We start from the raw sequence: 17804 nt of genomic DNA, 5'->3' as shown, positions 1-17804 counted from the left end.
TGTAGAAATCATAACCCTGTGGGGCATACATATTTGATCCCCTCACATTCTCCATTGTAACTAATCATTAAAAAAAACAATCCTCCATTAGGAATCACAAAGGAACACTTACTAATTATATGAAAATTCATAATTATTACAATCAGTCCCTATATATGCTATAGATGATCCCCAATCAAAATTCAGTGTAAGCTACTTTGTAGGAAAGTAGAAGCAATGAAAGACAAATAAAAAAAGAACTGCAGTGCATAGCAGGAGGTTACAGCGCCCCCTGCTGGCTGAAGCAGGTATTAAAAGCTTACAGCACCTGGGATTCCCAGGCGGTCTCCCATCCAAGTACTAACCAGGCCAGTTTTGAAAGAGGGAAGTTAATCTTCACGGAATCGGTTTGTTCAATGTGTTTATCAGACGTTTGAACGTTCAGTTTGCCCGCAAGTCGTGAAACAAGTCTTAAAAACAAGCTGCAAGTCTTTAGTTAACTCCCAGCGTCAAAGTATTGCTGAATCTAGTAAGATTAAGTGTAAGTCTATCCATAGGCCCACACGTTTGAGTAGAAAAGTAATAAAATCAACTAGGTCATAGTCACTTGCTCTAATTTTGGCGAGGTGTTACTTTAAACCTAAGTATGTATAAATAACCCTTTAACAACCTGTTCATTCGCTTACGGCCATACCACCCTGAACACGCCCGATCTCGTCCGATCTCGGAAGCTAAGCAGGGTCGGGCCTGGTTAGTACTTGGATGGGAGACCGCCTGGGAATACCAGGTGCTGTAAGCTTTTAATACCTCCTTTAGCCAGAAGAGGGCGCTGTTGCCTCACTAGTGGAGAAAGGACTGAGAGAAACAGGCCAGTGGAAAATGAAACATGATTTTATTTGGCAGTCTGTCCTCTTTTTTTTTGTTGCAATTTTCATCAATGTTTTCAGTGAGTATTAATACATATTACGCTCTCTGGAGGCTGTTTTCAAAGTTCAGTTTTACATTCAAAAAGTACATGTAGCCTACTTACGTAAGGACTACTGCATTAACATATTTTAATTACTTGTACTTAGGTTACTCTTTACTTCCCCACAACACTCTGGTAGCCATATTATACATTTGATTCAACTGGAAATATTCACCATCATTATAAATGTTTTCACATCAATAATAAACATTTACACCAAATCAGGAATTATTATAAATGATTACTATTAAGATTGAATTAAAAAAAAACCTGCAAACAAGTGATGCTTACTTATCAATCAATATTTTTTCAGAATCAATTGACGATTTTTCAGAAGTTGACCATTTTGCATCGTCACTTTTACTGTGGATTTATTAAGGTTTTCAATACTGCAAACTTGTGAACAGTGAACAGCAGAAATAAGTTTAAATGTTGCATTAAGGCACACAAGATTTAGGATTATTATAGTAGCCTAAGCAGTGATTGATTAAGATATAAGGGACAACTCGAAATTATGTTTTTATCAACACTTACTTGTTTTGAGGTAATCTTGAATGACAAATGAATAAATCAGCCATTGCAATGTTTCATGTAGAAATCATAACCCTGTGGGGCATACATATTTGATCCCCTCACATTCTCCATTGTAACTAATCATTAAAAAAAACAATCCTCCATTAGGAATCACAAAGGAACACTTACTAATTATATGAAAATTCATAATTATTACAATCAGTCCCTATATATGCTATAGATGATCCCCAATCAAAATTCAGTGTAAGCTACTTTGTAGGAAAGTAGAAGCAATGATAGACAAATAAAAAAAGAACTGCAGTGCATAGCAGGAGGTTACAGCGCCCCCTGCTGGCTGAAGCAGGTATTAAAAGCTTACAGCACCTGGGATTCCCAGGCGGTCTCCCATCCAAGTACTAACCAGGCCAGTTTTGAAAGAGGGAAGTTAATCTTCACGGAATCGGTTTGTTCAATGTGTTTATCAGACGTTTGAACGTTCAGTTTGCCCGCAAGTCGTGAAACAAGTCTTAAAAACAAGCTGCAAGTCTTTAGTTAACTCCCAGCGTCAAAGTATTGCTGAATCTAGTAAGATTAAGTGTAAGTCTATCCATAGGCCCACACGTTTGAGTAGAAAAGTAATAAAATCAACTAGGTCATAGTCACTTGCTCTAATTTTGGCGAGGTGTTACTTTAAACCTAAGTATGTATAAATAACCCTTTAACAACCTGTTCATTCGCTTAAGGCCATACCACCCTGAACACGCCCGATCTCGTCTGATCTCGGAAGCTAAGCAGGGTCGGGCCTGGTTAGTACTTGGATGGGAGACCGCCTGGGAATACCAGGTGCTGTAAGCTTTTAATACCTCCTTTAGCCAGAAGAGGGCGCTGTTGCCTCACTAGTGGAGAAAGGACTGAGAGAAACAGGCCAGTGGAAAATGAAACATGATTTTATTTGGCAGTCTGTCCTCTTTTTTTTTGTTGCAATTTTCATCAATGTTTTCAGTGAGTATTAATACATATTACGCTCTCTGGAGGCTGTTTTCAAAGTTCAGTTTTACATTCAAAAAGTACATGTAGCCTACTTACGTAAGGACTACTGCATTAACATATTTTAATTACTTGTACTTAGGTTACTCTTTACTTCCCCACAACACTCTGGTAGCCATATTATACATTTGATTCAACTGGAAATATTCACCATCATTATAAATGTTTTCACATCAATAATAAACATTTACACCAAATCAGGAATTATTATAAATGATTACTATTAAGATTGAATTTAAAAAAAACCTGCAAACAAGTGATGCTTACTTATCAATCAATATTTTTTCAGAATCAATTGACGATTTTTCAGAAGTTGACCATTTTGCATCGTCACTTTTACTGTGGATTTATTAAGGTTTTCAATACTGCAAACTTGTGAACAGTGAACAGCAGAAATAAGTTTAAATGTTGCATTAAGGCACACAAGATTTAGGATTATTATAGTAGCCTAAGCAGTGATTGATTAAGATATAAGGGACAACTCGAAATTATGTTTTTATCACCACTTACTTGTTTTGAGGTAATCTTGAATGACAAATGAATAAATCAGCCATTGCAATGTTTCATGTAGAAATCATAACCCTGTGGGGCATACTTTTTTGATCCCCTCACATTCTCCATTGTAACTAATCATTAAAAAAAACAATCCTCCATTAGGAATCACAAAGGAACACTTACTAATTATATGAAAATTCATAATTATTACAATCAGTCCCTATATATGCTATAGATGATCCCCAATCAAAATTCAGTGTAAGCTACTTTGTAGGAAAGTAGAAGCAATGATAGACAAATAAAAAAAGAACTGCAGTGCATAGCAGGAGGTTACAGCGCCCCCTGCTGGCTGAAGCAGGTATTAAAAGCTTACAGCACCTGGGATTCCCAGGCGGTCTCCCATCCAAGTACTAACCAGGCCAGTTTTGAAAGAGGGAAGTTAATCTTCACGGAATCGGTTTGTTCAATGTGTTTATCAGACGTTTGAACGTTCAGTTTGCCCGCAAGTCGTGAAACAAGTCTTAAAAACAAGCTGCAAGTCTTTAGTTAACTCCCAGCGTCAAAGTATTGCTGAATCTAGTAAGATTAAGTGTAAGTCTATCCATAGGCCCACACGTTTGAGTAGAAAAGTAATAAAATCAACTAGGTCATAGTCACTTGCTCTAATTTTGGCGAGGTGTTACTTTAAACCTAAGTATGTATAAATAACCCTTTAACAACCTGTTCATTCGCTTAAGGCCATACCACCCTGAACACGCCCGATCTCGTCTGATCTCGGAAGCTAAGCAGGGTCGGGCCTGGTTAGTACTTGGATGGGAGACCGCCTGGGAATACCAGGTGCTGTAAGCTTTTAATACCTCCTTTAGCCAGAAGAGGGCGCTGTTGCCTCACTAGTGGAGAAAGGACTGAGAGAAACAGGCCAGTGGAAAATGAAACATGATTTTATTTGGCAGTCTGTCCTCTTTTTTTTTGTTGCAATTTTCATCAATGTTTTCAGTGAGTATTAATACATATTACGCTCTCTGGAGGCTGTTTTCAAAGTTCAGTTTTACATTCAAAAAGTACATGTAGCCTACTTACGTAAGGACTACTGCATTAACATATTTTAATTACTTGTACTTAGGTTACTCTTTACTTCCCCACAACACTCTGGTAGCCATATTATACATTTGATTCAACTGGAAATATTCACCATCATTATAAATGTTTTCACATCAATAATAAACATTTACACCAAATCAGGAATTATTATAAATGATTACTATTAAGATTGAATTTAAAAAAAACCTGCAAACAAGTGATGCTTACTTATCAATCAATATTTTTTCAGAATCAATTGACGATTTTTCAGAAGTTGACCATTTTGCATCGTCACTTTTACTGTGGATTTATTAAGGTTTTCAATACTGCAAACTTGTGAACAGTGAACAGCAGAAATAAGTTTAAATGTTGCATTAAGGCACACAAGATTTAGGATTATTATAGTAGCCTAAGCAGTGATTGATTAAGATATAAGGGACAACTCGAAATTATGTTTTTATCACCACTTACTTGTTTTGAGGTAATCTTGAATGACAAATGAATAAATCAGCCATTGCAATGTTTCATGTAGAAATCATAACCCTGTGGGGCATACTTTTTTGATCCCCTCACATTCTCCATTGTAACTAATCATTAAAAAAAACAATCCTCCATTAGGAATCACAAAGGAACACTTACTAATTATATGAAAATTCATAATTATTACAATCAGTCCCTATATATGCTATAGATGATCCCCAATCAAAATTCAGTGTAAGCTACTTTGTAGGAAAGTAGAAGCAATGATAGACAAATAAAAAAAGAACTGCAGTGCATAGCAGGAGGTTACAGCGCCCCCTGCTGGCTGAAGCAGGTATTAAAAGCTTACAGCACCTGGGATTCCCAGGCGGTCTCCCATCCAAGTACTAACCAGGCCAGTTTTGAAAGAGGGAAGTTAATCTTCACGGAATCGGTTTGTTCAATGTGTTTATCAGACGTTTGAACGTTCAGTTTGCCCGCAAGTCGTGAAACAAGTCTTAAAAACAAGCTGCAAGTCTTTAGTTAACTCCCAGCGTCAAAGTATTGCTGAATCTAGTAAGATTAAGTGTAAGTCTATCCATAGGCCCACACGTTTGAGTAGAAAAGTAATAAAATCAACTAGGTCATAGTCACTTGCTCTAATTTTGGCGAGGTGTTACTTTAAACCTAAGTATGTATAAATAACCCTTTAACAACCTGTTCATTCGCTTAAGGCCATACCACCCTGAACACGCCCGATCTCGTCTGATCTCGGAAGCTAAGCAGGGTCGGGCCTGGTTAGTACTTGGATGGGAGACCGCCTGGGAATACCAGGTGCTGTAAGCTTTTAATACCTCCTTTAGCCAGAAGAGGGCGCTGTTGCCTCACTAGTGGAGAAAGGACTGAGAGAAACAGGCCAGTGGAAAATGAAACATGATTTTATTTGGCAGTCTGTCCTCTTTTTTTTTGTTGCAATTTTCATCAATGTTTTCAGTGAGTATTAATACATATTACGCTCTCTGGAGGCTGTTTTCAAAGTTCAGTTTTACATTCAAAAAGTACATGTAGCCTACTTACGTAAGGACTACTGCATTAACATATTTTAATTACTTGTACTTAGGTTACTCTTTACTTCCCCACAACACTCTGGTAGCCATATTATACATTTGATTCAACTGGAAATATTCACCATCATTATAAATGTTTTCACATCAATAATAAACATTTACACCAAATCAGGAATTATTATAAATGATTACTATTAAGATTGAATTTAAAAAAAACCTGCAAACAAGTGATGCTTACTTATCAATCAATATTTTTTCAGAATCAATTGACGATTTTTCAGAAGTTGACCATTTTGCATCGTCACTTTTACTGTGGATTTATTAAGGTTTTCAATACTGCAAACTTGTGAACAGTGAACAGCAGAAATAAGTTTAAATGTTGCATTAAGGCACACAAGATTTAGGATTATTATAGTAGCCTAAGCAGTGATTGATTAAGATATAAGGGACAACTCGAAATTATGTTTTTATCACCACTTACTTGTTTTGAGGTAATCTTGAATGACAAATGAATAAATCAGCCATTGCAATGTTTCATGTAGAAATCATAACCCTGTGGGGCATACTTTTTTGATCCCCTCACATTCTCCATTGTAACTAATCATTAAAAAAAACAATCCTCCATTAGGAATCACAAAGGAACACTTACTAATTATATGAAAATTCATAATTATTACAATCAGTCCCTATATATGCTATAGATGATCCCCAATCAAAATTCAGTGTAAGCTACTTTGTAGGAAAGTAGAAGCAATGATAGACAAATAAAAAAAGAACTGCAGTGCATAGCAGGAGGTTACAGCGCCCCCTGCTGGCTGAAGCAGGTATTAAAAGCTTACAGCACCTGGCATTCCCAGGCGGTCTCCCATCCAAGTACTAACCAGGCCAGTTTTGAAAGAGGGAAGTTAATCTTCACGGAATCGGTTTGTTCAATGTGTTTATCAGACGTTTGAACGTTCAGTTTGCCCGCAAGTCGTGAAACAAGTCTTAAAAACAAGCTGCAAGTCTTTAGTTAACTCCCAGCGTCAAAGTATTGCTGAATCTAGTAAGATTAAGTGTAAGTCTATCCATAGGCCCACACGTTTGAGTAGAAAAGTAATAAAATCAACTAGGTCATAGTCACTTGCTCTAATTTTGGCGAGGTGTTACTTTAAACCTAAGTATGTATAAATAACCCTTTAACAACCTGTTCATTCGCTTAAGGCCATACCACCCTGAACACGCCCGATCTCGTCTGATCTCGGAAGCTAAGCAGGGTCGGGCCTGGTTAGTACTTGGATGGGAGACCGCCTGGGAATACCAGGTGCTGTAAGCTTTTAATACCTCCTTTAGCCAGAAGAGGGCGCTGTTGCCTCACTAGTGGAGAAAGGACTGAGAGAAACAGGCCAGTGGAAAATGAAACATGATTTTATTTGGCAGTCTGTCCTCTTTTTTTTTGTTGCAATTTTCATCAATGTTTTCAGTGAGTATTAATACATATTACGCTCTCTGGAGGCTGTTTTCAAAGTTCAGTTTTACATTCAAAAAGTACATGTAGCCTACTTACGTAAGGACTACTGCATTAACATATTTTAATTACTTGTACTTAGGTTACTCTTTACTTCCCCACAACACTCTGGTAGCCATATTATACATTTGATTCAACTGGAAATATTCACCATCATTATAAATGTTTTCACATCAATAATAAACATTTACACCAAATCAGGAATTATTATAAATGATTACTATTAAGATTGAATTTAAAAAAAACCTGCAAACAAGTGATGCTTACTTATCAATCAATATTTTTTCAGAATCAATTGACGATTTTTCAGAAGTTGACCATTTTGCATCGTCACTTTTACTGTGGATTTATTAAGGTTTTCAATACTGCAAACTTGTGAACAGTGAACAGCAGAAATAAGTTTAAATGTTGCATTAAGGCACACAAGATTTAGGATTATTATAGTAGCCTAAGCAGTGATTGATTAAGATATAAGGGACAACTCGAAATTATGTTTTTATCACCACTTACTTGTTTTGAGGTAATCTTGAATGACAAATGAATAAATCAGCCATTGCAATGTTTCATGTAGAAATCATAACCCTGTGGGGCATACTTTTTTGATCCCCTCACATTCTCCATTGTAACTAATCATTAAAAAAAACAATCCTCCATTAGGAATCACAAAGGAACACTTACTAATTATATGAAAATTCATAATTATTACAATCAGTCCCTATATATGCTATAGATGATCCCCAATCAAAATTCAGTGTAAGCTACTTTGTAGGAAAGTAGAAGCAATGATAGACAAATAAAAAAAGAACTGCAGTGCATAGCAGGAGGTTACAGCGCCCCCTGCTGGCTGAAGCAGGTATTAAAAGCTTACAGCACCTGGGATTCCCAGGCGGTCTCCCATCCAAGTACTAACCAGGCCAGTTTTGAAAGAGGGAAGTTAATCTTCACGGAATCGGTTTGTTCAATGTGTTTATCAGACGTTTGAACGTTCAGTTTGCCCGCAAGTCGTGAAACAAGTCTTAAAAACAAGCTGCAAGTCTTTAGTTAACTCCCAGCGTCAAAGTATTGCTGAATCTAGTAAGATTAAGTGTAAGTCTATCCATAGGCCCACACGTTTGAGTAGAAAAGTAATAAAATCAACTAGGTCATAGTCACTTGCTCTAATTTTGGCGAGGTGTTACTTTAAACCTAAGTATGTATAAATAACCCTTTAACAACCTGTTCATTCGCTTAAGGCCATACCACCCTGAACACGCCCGATCTCGTCTGATCTCGGAAGCTAAGCAGGGTCGGGCCTGGTTAGTACTTGGATGGGAGACCGCCTGGGAATACCAGGTGCTGTAAGCTTTTAATACCTCCTTTAGCCAGAAGAGGGCGCTGTTGCCTCACTAGTGGAGAAAGGACTGAGAGAAACAGGCCAGTGGAAAATGAAACATGATTTTATTTGGCAGTCTGTCCTCTTTTTTTTTGTTGCAATTTTCATCAATGTTTTCAGTGAGTATTAATACATATTACGCTCTCTGGAGGCTGTTTTCAAAGTTCAGTTTTACATTCAAAAAGTACATGTAGCCTACTTACGTAAGGACTACTGCATTAACATATTTTAATTACTTGTACTTAGGTTACTCTTTACTTCCCCACAACACTCTGGTAGCCATATTATACATTTGATTCAACTGGAAATATTCACCATCATTATAAATGTTTTCACATCAATAATAAACATTTACACCAAATCAGGAATTATTATAAATGATTACTATTAAGATTGAATTTAAAAAAAACCTGCAAACAAGTGATGCTTACTTATCAATCAATATTTTTTCAGAATCAATTGACGATTTTTCAGAAGTTGACCATTTTGCATCGTCACTTTTACTGTGGATTTATTAAGGTTTTCAATACTGCAAACTTGTGAACAGTGAACAGCAGAAATAAGTTTAAATGTTGCATTAAGGCACACAAGATTTAGGATTATTATAGTAGCCTAAGCAGTGATTGATTAAGATATAAGGGACAACTCGAAATTATGTTTTTATCACCACTTACTTGTTTTGAGGTAATCTTGAATGACAAATGAATAAATCAGCCATTGCAATGTTTCATGTAGAAATCATAACCCTGTGGGGCATACTTTTTTGATCCCCTCACATTCTCCATTGTAACTAATCATTAAAAAAAACAATCCTCCATTAGGAATCACAAAGGAACACTTACTAATTATATGAAAATTCATAATTATTACAATCAGTCCCTATATATGCTATAGATGATCCCCAATCAAAATTCAGTGTAAGCTACTTTGTAGGAAAGTAGAAGCAATGATAGACAAATAAAAAAAGAACTGCAGTGCATAGCAGGAGGTTACAGCGCCCCCTGCTGGCTGAAGCAGGTATTAAAAGCTTACAGCACCTGGGATTCCCAGGCGGTCTCCCATCCAAGTACTAACCAGGCCAGTTTTGAAAGAGGGAAGTTAATCTTCACGGAATCGGTTTGTTCAATGTGTTTATCAGACGTTTGAACGTTCAGTTTGCCCGCAAGTCGTGAAACAAGTCTTAAAAACAAGCTGCAAGTCTTTAGTTAACTCCCAGCGTCAAAGTATTGCTGAATCTAGTAAGATTAAGTGTAAGTCTATCCATAGGCCCACACGTTTGAGTAGAAAAGTAATAAAATCAACTAGGTCATAGTCACTTGCTCTAATTTTGGCGAGGTGTTACTTTAAACCTAAGTATGTATAAATAACCCTTTAACAACCTGTTCATTCGCTTAAGGCCATACCACCCTGAACACGCCCGATCTCGTCTGATCTCGGAAGCTAAGCAGGGTCGGGCCTGGTTAGTACTTGGATGGGAGACCGCCTGGGAATACCAGGTGCTGTAAGCTTTTAATACCTCCTTTAGCCAGAAGAGGGCGCTGTTGCCTCACTAGTGGAGAAAGGACTGAGAGAAACAGGCCAGTGGAAAATGAAACATGATTTTATTTGGCAGTCTGTCCTCTTTTTTTTTGTTGCAATTTTCATCAATGTTTTCAGTGAGTATTAATACATATTACGCTCTCTGGAGGCTGTTTTCAAAGTTCAGTTTTACATTCAAAAAGTACATGTAGCCTACTTACGTAAGGACTACTGCATTAACATATTTTAATTACTTGTACTTAGGTTACTCTTTACTTCCCCACAACACTCTGGTAGCCATATTATACATTTGATTCAACTGGAAATATTCACCATCATTATAAATGTTTTCACATCAATAATAAACATTTACACCAAATCAGGAATTATTATAAATGATTACTATTAAGATTGAATTTAAAAAAAACCTGCAAACAAGTGATGCTTACTTATCAATCAATATTTTTTCAGAATCAATTGACGATTTTTCAGAAGTTGACCATTTTGCATCGTCACTTTTACTGTGGATTTATTAAGGTTTTCAATACTGCAAACTTGTGAACAGTGAACAGCAGAAATAAGTTTAAATGTTGCATTAAGGCACACAAGATTTAGGATTATTATAGTAGCCTAAGCAGTGATTGATTAAGATATAAGGGACAACTCGAAATTATGTTTTTATCACCACTTACTTGTTTTGAGGTAATCTTGAATGACAAATGAATAAATCAGCCATTGCAATGTTTCATGTAGAAATCATAACCCTGTGGGGCATACTTTTTTGATCCCCTCACATTCTCCATTGTAACTAATCATTAAAAAAAACAATCCTCCATTAGGAATCACAAAGGAACACTTACTAATTATATGAAAATTCATAATTATTACAATCAGTCCCTATATATGCTATAGATGATCCCCAATCAAAATTCAGTGTAAGCTACTTTGTAGGAAAGTAGAAGCAATGATAGACAAATAAAAAAAGAACTGCAGTGCATAGCAGGAGGTTACAGCGCCCCCTGCTGGCTGAAGCAGGTATTAAAAGCTTACAGCACCTGGGATTCCCAGGCGGTCTCCCATCCAAGTACTAACCAGGCCAGTTTTGAAAGAGGGAAGTTAATCTTCACGGAATCGGTTTGTTCAATGTGTTTATCAGACGTTTGAACGTTCAGTTTGCCCGCAAGTCGTGAAACAAGTCTTAAAAACAAGCTGCAAGTCTTTAGTTAACTCCCAGCGTCAAAGTATTGCTGAATCTAGTAAGATTAAGTGTAAGTCTATCCATAGGCCCACACGTTTGAGTAGAAAAGTAATAAAATCAACTAGGTCATAGTCACTTGCTCTAATTTTGGCGAGGTGTTACTTTAAACCTAAGTATGTATAAATAACCCTTTAACAACCTGTTCATTCGCTTACGGCCATACCACCCTGAACACGCCCGATCTCGTCTGATCTCGGAAGCTAAGCAGGGTCGGGCCTGGTTAGTACTTGGATGGGAGACCGCCTGGGAATACCAGGTGCTGTAAGCTTTTAATACCTCCTTTAGCCAGAAGAGGGCGCTGTTGCCTCACTAGTGGAGAAAGGACTGAGAGAAACAGGCCAGTGGAAAATGAAACATGATTTTATTTGGCAGTCTGTCCTCTCTTTTTTTTTTGTTGTTGCAATTTTCATCAATGTTTTCAGTGAGTATTAATACATATTACGCTCTCTGGAGGCTGTTTTCAAAGTTCAGTTTTACATTCAAAAAGTACATGTAGCCTACTTAAGTAAGGACTATTGCATTAACATATTTTAATTACTTGTACTTAGGTTACTCTTTACTTCCCCACAACACTCTGGTAGCCATATTATACATTTGATTCAACTGGAAATATTCACCATCATTATAAATGTTTTCACATCAATAATAAACATTTACACCAAATCAGGAATTATTATAAATGATTACTATTAAGATTGAATTTAAAAAAAACCTGCAAACAAGTGATGCTTACTTATCAATCAATATTTTTTCAGAATCAATTGACGATTTTTCAGAAGTTGACCATTTTGCATCGTCACTTTTACTGTGGATTTATTAAGGTTTTCAATACTGCAAACTTGTGAACAGTGAACAGCAGAAATAAGTTTAAATGTTGCATTAAGGCACACAAGATTTAGGATTATTATAGTAGCCTAAGCAGTGATTGATTAAGATATAAGGGACAACTCGAAATTATGTTTTTATCACCACTTACTTGTTTTGAGGTAATCTTGAATGACAAATGAATAAATCAGCCATTGCAATGTTTCATGTAGAAATCATAACCCTGTGGGGCATACATATTTGATCCCCTCACATTCTCCATTGTAACTAATCATTAAAAAAAACAATCCTCCATTAGGAATCACAAAGGAACACTTACTAATTATATGAAAATTCATAATTATTACAATCAGTCCCTATATATGCTATAGATGATCCCCAATCAAAATTCAGTGTAAGCTACTTTGTAGGAAAGTAGAAGCAATGATAGACAAATAAAAAAAGAACTGCAGTGCATAGCAGGAGGTTACAGCGCCCCCTGCTGGCTGAAGCAGGTATTAAAAGCTTACAGCACCTGGGATTCCCAGGCGGTCTCCCATCCAAGTACTAACCAGGCCAGTTTTGAAAGAGGGAAGTTAATCTTCACGGAATCGGTTTGTTCAATGTGTTTATCAGACGTTTGAACGTTCAGTTTGCCCGCAAGTCGTGAAACAAGTCTTAAAAACAAGCTGCAAGTCTTTAGTTAACTCCCAGCGTCAAAGTATTGCTGAATCTAGTAAGATTAAGTGTAAGTCTATCCATAGGCCCACACGTTTGAGTAGAAAAGTAATAAAATCAACTAGGTCATAGTCACTTGCTCTAATTTTGGCGAGGTGTTACTTTAAACCTAAGTATGTATAAATAACCCTTTAACAACCTGTTCATTCGCTTACGGCCATACCACCCTGAACACGCCCGATCTCGTCCGATCTCGGAAGCTAAGCAGGGTCGGGCCTGGTTAGTACTTGGATGGGAGACCGCCTGGGAATACCAGGTGCTGTAAGCTTTTAATACCTCCTTTAGCCAGAAGAGGGCGCTGTTGCCTCACTAGTGGAGAAAGGACTGAGAGAAACAGGCCAGTGGAAAATGAAACATGATTTTATTTGGCAGTCTGTCCTCTTTTTTTTTGTTGCAATTTTCATCAATGTTTTCAGTGAGTATTAATACATATTACGCTCTCTGGAGGCTGTTTTCAAAGTTCAGTTTTACATTCAAAAAGTACATGTAGCCTACTTACGTAAGGACTACTGCATTAACATATTTTAATTACTTGTACTTAGGTTACTCTTTACTTCCCCACAACACTCTGGTAGCCATATTATACATTTGATTCAACTGGAAATATTCACCATCATTATAAATGTTTTCACATCAATAATAAACATTTACACCAAATCAGGAATTATTATAAATGATTACTATTAAGATTGAATTTAAAAAAAACCTGCAAACAAGTGATGCTTACTTATCAATCAATATTTTTTCAGAATCAATTGACGATTTTTCAGAAGTTGACCATTTTGCATCGTCACTTTTACTGTGGATTTATTAAGGTTTTCAATACTGCAAACTTGTGAACAGTGAACAGCAGAAATAAGTTTAAATGTTGCATTAAGGCATACAAGATTTAGGATTATTATAGTAGCCTAAGCAGTGATTGATTAAGATATAAGGGACAACTCGAAATTATGTTTTTATCACCACTTACTTGTTTTGAGGTAATCTTGAATGACAAATGCATAAATCAGCCATTGCAATGTTTCATGTAGAAATCATAACCCTGTGGGGCATACATATTTGATCCCCTCACATTCTCCATTGTAACTAATCATTAAAAAAAACAATCCTCCATTAGGAATCACAAAGGAACACTTACTAATTATATGAAAATTCATAATTATTACAATCAGTCCCTATATATGCTATAGATGATCCCCAATCAAAATTCAGTGTAAGCTACTTTGTAGGAAAGTAGAAGCAATGATAGACAAATAAAAAAAGAACTGCAGTGCATAGCAGGAGGTTACAGCGCCCCCTGCTGGCTGAAGCAGGTATTAAAAGCTTACAGCACCTGGCATTCCCAGGCGGTCTCCCATCCAAGTACTAACCAGGCCAGTTTTGAAAGAGGGAAGTTAATCTTCACGGAATCGGTTTGTTCAATGTGTTTATCAGACGTTTGAACGTTCAGTTTGCCCGCAAGTCGTGAAACAAGTCTTAAAAACAAGCTGCAAGTCTTTAGTTAACTCCCAGCGTCAAAGTATTGCTGAATCTAGTAAGATTAAGTGTAAGTCTATCCATAGGCCCACACGTTTGAGTAGAAAAGTAATAAAATCAACTAGGTCATAGTCACTTGCTCTAATTTTGGCGAGGTGTTACTTTAAACCTAAGTATGTATAAATAACCCTTTAACAACCTGTTCATTCACTTACGGCCATACCACCCTGAACACGCCCGATCTCGTCCGATCTCGGAAGCTAAGCAGGGTCGGGCCTGGTTAGTACTTGGATGGGAGACCGCCTGGGAGACCGCCTGGGAATACCAGGTGCTGTAAGCTTTTAATACCTCCTTTAGCCAGAAGAGGGCGCTGTTGCCTCACTAGTGGAGAAAGGACTGAGAGAAACAGGCCAGTGGAAAATGAAACATGATTTTATTTGGCAGTCTGTCCTCTCTTTTTTTTTTGTTGTTGCAATTTTCATCAATGTTTTCAGTGAGTATTAATACATATTACGCTCTCTGGAGGCTGTTTTCAAAGTTCAGTTTTACATTCAAAAAGTACATGTAGCCTACTTAAGTAAGGACTACTGCATTAACATATTTTAATTACTTGTACTTAGGTTACTCTTTACTTCCCCACAACACTCTGGTAGCCATATTATACATTTGATTCAACTGGAAATATTCACCATCATTATAAATGTTTTCACATCAATAATAAACATTTACACCAAATCAGGAATTATTATAAATGATTACTATTAAGATTGAATTTAAAAAAAACCTGCAAACAAGTGATGCTTACTTATCAATCAATTGACGATTTTTCTGAAGTTGACCATTTCGCATCGTCACTTTTACTGTGGATTTATTAAGGTTTTCAATCCTGCAAACTTGTGAACAGTGAACAGCAGAAATAAGTTTAAATGTTGCATTAAGGCACACAAGATTTAGGATTATTATAGTAGCCTAAGCAGTGATTGATTAAGATACAAGGGACAACTCGAAATTATGTTTTTATCACCACTTACTTGTTTTGAGGTAATCTTGAATGACAAATGAATAAATCAGCCATTGCAATGTTTCATGTAGAAATCATAACCCTGTGGGGCATACATATTTGATCCCCTCACATTCTCCATTGTAACTAATCATTAAAAAAAACAATCCTCCATTAGGAATCACAAAGGAACACTTACTAATTATATGAAAATTCATAATTATTACAATCAGTCCCTATATATGCTATAGATGATCCCCAATCAAAATTCAGTGTAAGCTACTTTGTAGGAAAGTAGAAGCAATGATAGACAAATAAAAAAAGAACTGCAGTGCATAGCAGGAGGTTACGGCGCCCCCTGCTGGCTGAAGCAGGTATTAAAAGCTTACAGCACCTGGGATTCCCAGGCGGTCTCCCATCCAAGTACTAACCAGGCCAGTTTTGAAAGAGGGAAGTTAATCTTCACGGAATCGGTTTGTTCAATGTGTTTATCAGACGTTTGAACGTTCAGTTTGCCCGCAAGTCGTGAAACAAGTCTTAAAAACAAGCTGCAAGTCTTTAGTTAACTCCCAGCGTCAAAGTATTGCTGAATCTAGTAAGATTAAGTGTAAGTCTATCCATAGGCCCACACGTTTGAGTAGAAAAGTAATAAAATCAACTAGGTCATAGTCACTTGCTCTAATTTTGGCGAGGTGTTACTTTAAACCTAAGTATGTATAAATAACCCTTTAACAACCTGTTCATTCGCTTACGGCCATACCACCCTGAACACGTCCGATCTCAGAAGCTAAGCAGGGTCGGGCCTGGTTAGTACTTGGATGGGAGACCGCCTGGGAATACCAGGTGCTGTAAGCTTTTAATACCTCCTTTAGCCAGAAGAGGGCGCTGTTGCCTCACTAGTGGAGAAAGGACTGAGAGAAACAGGCCAGTGGAAAATGAAACATGATTTTATTTGGCAGTCTGTCCTCTTTTTTTTTGTTGCAATTTTCATCAATGTTTTCAGTGAGTATTAATACATATTACGCTCTCTGGAGGCTGTTTTCAAAGTTCAGTTTTACATTCAAAAAGTACATGTAGCCTACTTACGTAAGGACTACTGCATTAACATATTTTAATTACTTGTACTTAGGTTACTCTTTACTTCCCCACAACACTCTGGTAGCCATATTATACATTTGATTCAACTGGAAATATTCACCATCATTATAAATGTTTTCACATCAATAATAAACATTTACACCAAATCAGGAATTATTATAAATGATTACTATTAAGATTGAATTTAAAAAAAACCTGCAAACAAGTGATGCTTACTTATCAATCAATATTTTTTCAGAATCAATTGACGATTTTTCAGAAGTTGACCATTTTGCATCGTCACTTTTACTGTGGATTTATTAAGGTTTTCAATACTGCAAACTTGTGAACAGTGAACAGCAGAAATAAGTTTAAATGTTGCATTAAGGCACACAAGATTTAGGATTATTATAGTAGCCTAAGCAGTGATTGATTAAGATATAAGGGACAACTCGAAATTATGTTTTTATCACCACTTACTTGTTTTGAGGTAATCTTGAATGACAAATGAATAAATCAGCCATTGCAATGTTTCATGTAGAAATCATAACCCTGTGGGGCATACATATTTGATCCCCTCACATTCTCCATTGTAACTAATCATTAAAAAAAACAATCCTCCATTAGGAATCACAAAGGAACACTTACTAATTATATGAAAATTCATAATTATTACAATCAGTCCCTATATATGCTATAGATGATCCCCAATCAAAATTCAGTGTAAGCTACTTTGTAGGAAAGTAGAAGCAATGATAGACAAATAAAAAAAGAACTGCAGTGCATAGCAGGAGGTTACAGCGCCCCCTGCTGGCTGAAGCAGGTATTAAAAGCTTACAGCACCTGGGATTCCCAGGCGGTCTCCCATCCAAGTACTAACCAGGCCAGTTTTGAAAGAGGGAAGTTAATCTTCACGGAATCGGTTTGTTCAATGTGTTTATCAGACGTTTGAACGTTCAGTTTGCCCGCAAGTCGTGAAACAAGTCTTAAAAACAAGCTGCAAGTCTTTAGTTAACTCCCAGCGTCAAAGTATTGCTGAATCTAGTAAGATTAAGTGTAAGTCTATCCATAGGCCCACACGTTTGAGTAGAAAAGTAATAAAATCAACTAGGTCATAGTCACTTGCTCTAATTTTGGCGAGGTGTTACTTTAAACCTAAGTATGTATAAATAACCCTTTAACAACCTGTTCATTCGCTTACGGCCATACCACCCTGAACACGCCCGATCTCGTCCGATCTCGGAAGCTAAGCAGGGTCGGGCCTGGTTAGTACTTGGATGGGAGACCGCCTGGGAATACCAGGTGCTGTAAGCTTTTAATACCTCCTTTAGCCAGAAGAGGGCGCTGTTGCCTCACTAGTGGAGAAAGGACTGAGAGAAACAGGCCAGTGGAAAATGAAACATGATTTTATTTGGCAGTCTGTCCTCTCTTTTTTTTTTGTTGTTGC

General features: G+C 36.9%; 10 non-coding genes and 2 pseudogenes across 10 annotated transcripts; all 12 read left to right on the top strand.

Moving 5' to 3' along the window:
* Positions 1-659: 659 nt before the first annotated feature.
* LOC136182115 (5S ribosomal RNA) lies at positions 660-778 on the top strand. The gene has a single exon (XR_010668433.1). It is a non-coding gene; the product is annotated as a 5S ribosomal RNA (ribosomal RNA).
* Positions 779-2195: 1417 nt separating this feature from the next.
* Positions 2196-2314, top strand: LOC136181741 (5S ribosomal RNA). Its single transcript, XR_010668088.1, has one exon. It is a non-coding gene; the product is annotated as a 5S ribosomal RNA (ribosomal RNA).
* Positions 2315-3731: 1417 nt separating this feature from the next.
* Positions 3732-3850, top strand: LOC136181740 (5S ribosomal RNA). The gene has a single exon (XR_010668087.1). It is a non-coding gene; the product is annotated as a 5S ribosomal RNA (ribosomal RNA).
* Positions 3851-5267: 1417 nt separating this feature from the next.
* LOC136181739 (5S ribosomal RNA) lies at positions 5268-5386 on the top strand. Its single transcript, XR_010668086.1, has one exon. It is a non-coding gene; the product is annotated as a 5S ribosomal RNA (ribosomal RNA).
* A 1417-nt stretch (positions 5387-6803) lies between these two features.
* On the top strand, positions 6804-6922 carry LOC136181738 (5S ribosomal RNA). The gene has a single exon (XR_010668085.1). It is a non-coding gene; the product is annotated as a 5S ribosomal RNA (ribosomal RNA).
* Positions 6923-8339: 1417 nt separating this feature from the next.
* On the top strand, positions 8340-8458 carry LOC136181737 (5S ribosomal RNA). The gene has a single exon (XR_010668084.1). It is a non-coding gene; the product is annotated as a 5S ribosomal RNA (ribosomal RNA).
* A 1417-nt stretch (positions 8459-9875) lies between these two features.
* On the top strand, positions 9876-9994 carry LOC136181736 (5S ribosomal RNA). Its single transcript, XR_010668083.1, has one exon. It is a non-coding gene; the product is annotated as a 5S ribosomal RNA (ribosomal RNA).
* Positions 9995-11411: 1417 nt separating this feature from the next.
* LOC136181352 (5S ribosomal RNA) lies at positions 11412-11530 on the top strand. Its single transcript, XR_010667701.1, has one exon. It is a non-coding gene; the product is annotated as a 5S ribosomal RNA (ribosomal RNA).
* Positions 11531-12953: 1423 nt separating this feature from the next.
* On the top strand, positions 12954-13072 carry LOC136182113 (5S ribosomal RNA). The gene has a single exon (XR_010668431.1). It is a non-coding gene; the product is annotated as a 5S ribosomal RNA (ribosomal RNA).
* Positions 13073-14489: 1417 nt separating this feature from the next.
* LOC136181842 (5S ribosomal RNA) lies at positions 14490-14620 on the top strand (annotated as a pseudogene).
* Positions 14621-16026: 1406 nt separating this feature from the next.
* LOC136181874 (5S ribosomal RNA) lies at positions 16027-16135 on the top strand (annotated as a pseudogene).
* Positions 16136-17552: 1417 nt separating this feature from the next.
* On the top strand, positions 17553-17671 carry LOC136182112 (5S ribosomal RNA). Its single transcript, XR_010668430.1, has one exon. It is a non-coding gene; the product is annotated as a 5S ribosomal RNA (ribosomal RNA).
* The last annotated feature ends 133 nt before the right edge of the window (positions 17672-17804 follow it).

The sequence above is a fragment of the Labrus bergylta genome, chromosome 13, assembly GCF_963930695.1.
Source record: "Labrus bergylta chromosome 13, fLabBer1.1, whole genome shotgun sequence".
Classification (NCBI taxonomy): Eukaryota; Metazoa; Chordata; class Actinopteri; order Labriformes; family Labridae; genus Labrus; species Labrus bergylta.
The sequence above is the reverse complement of the archived record's forward strand: the minus strand, read 5'-3'. Positions and strand labels throughout refer to the sequence as shown.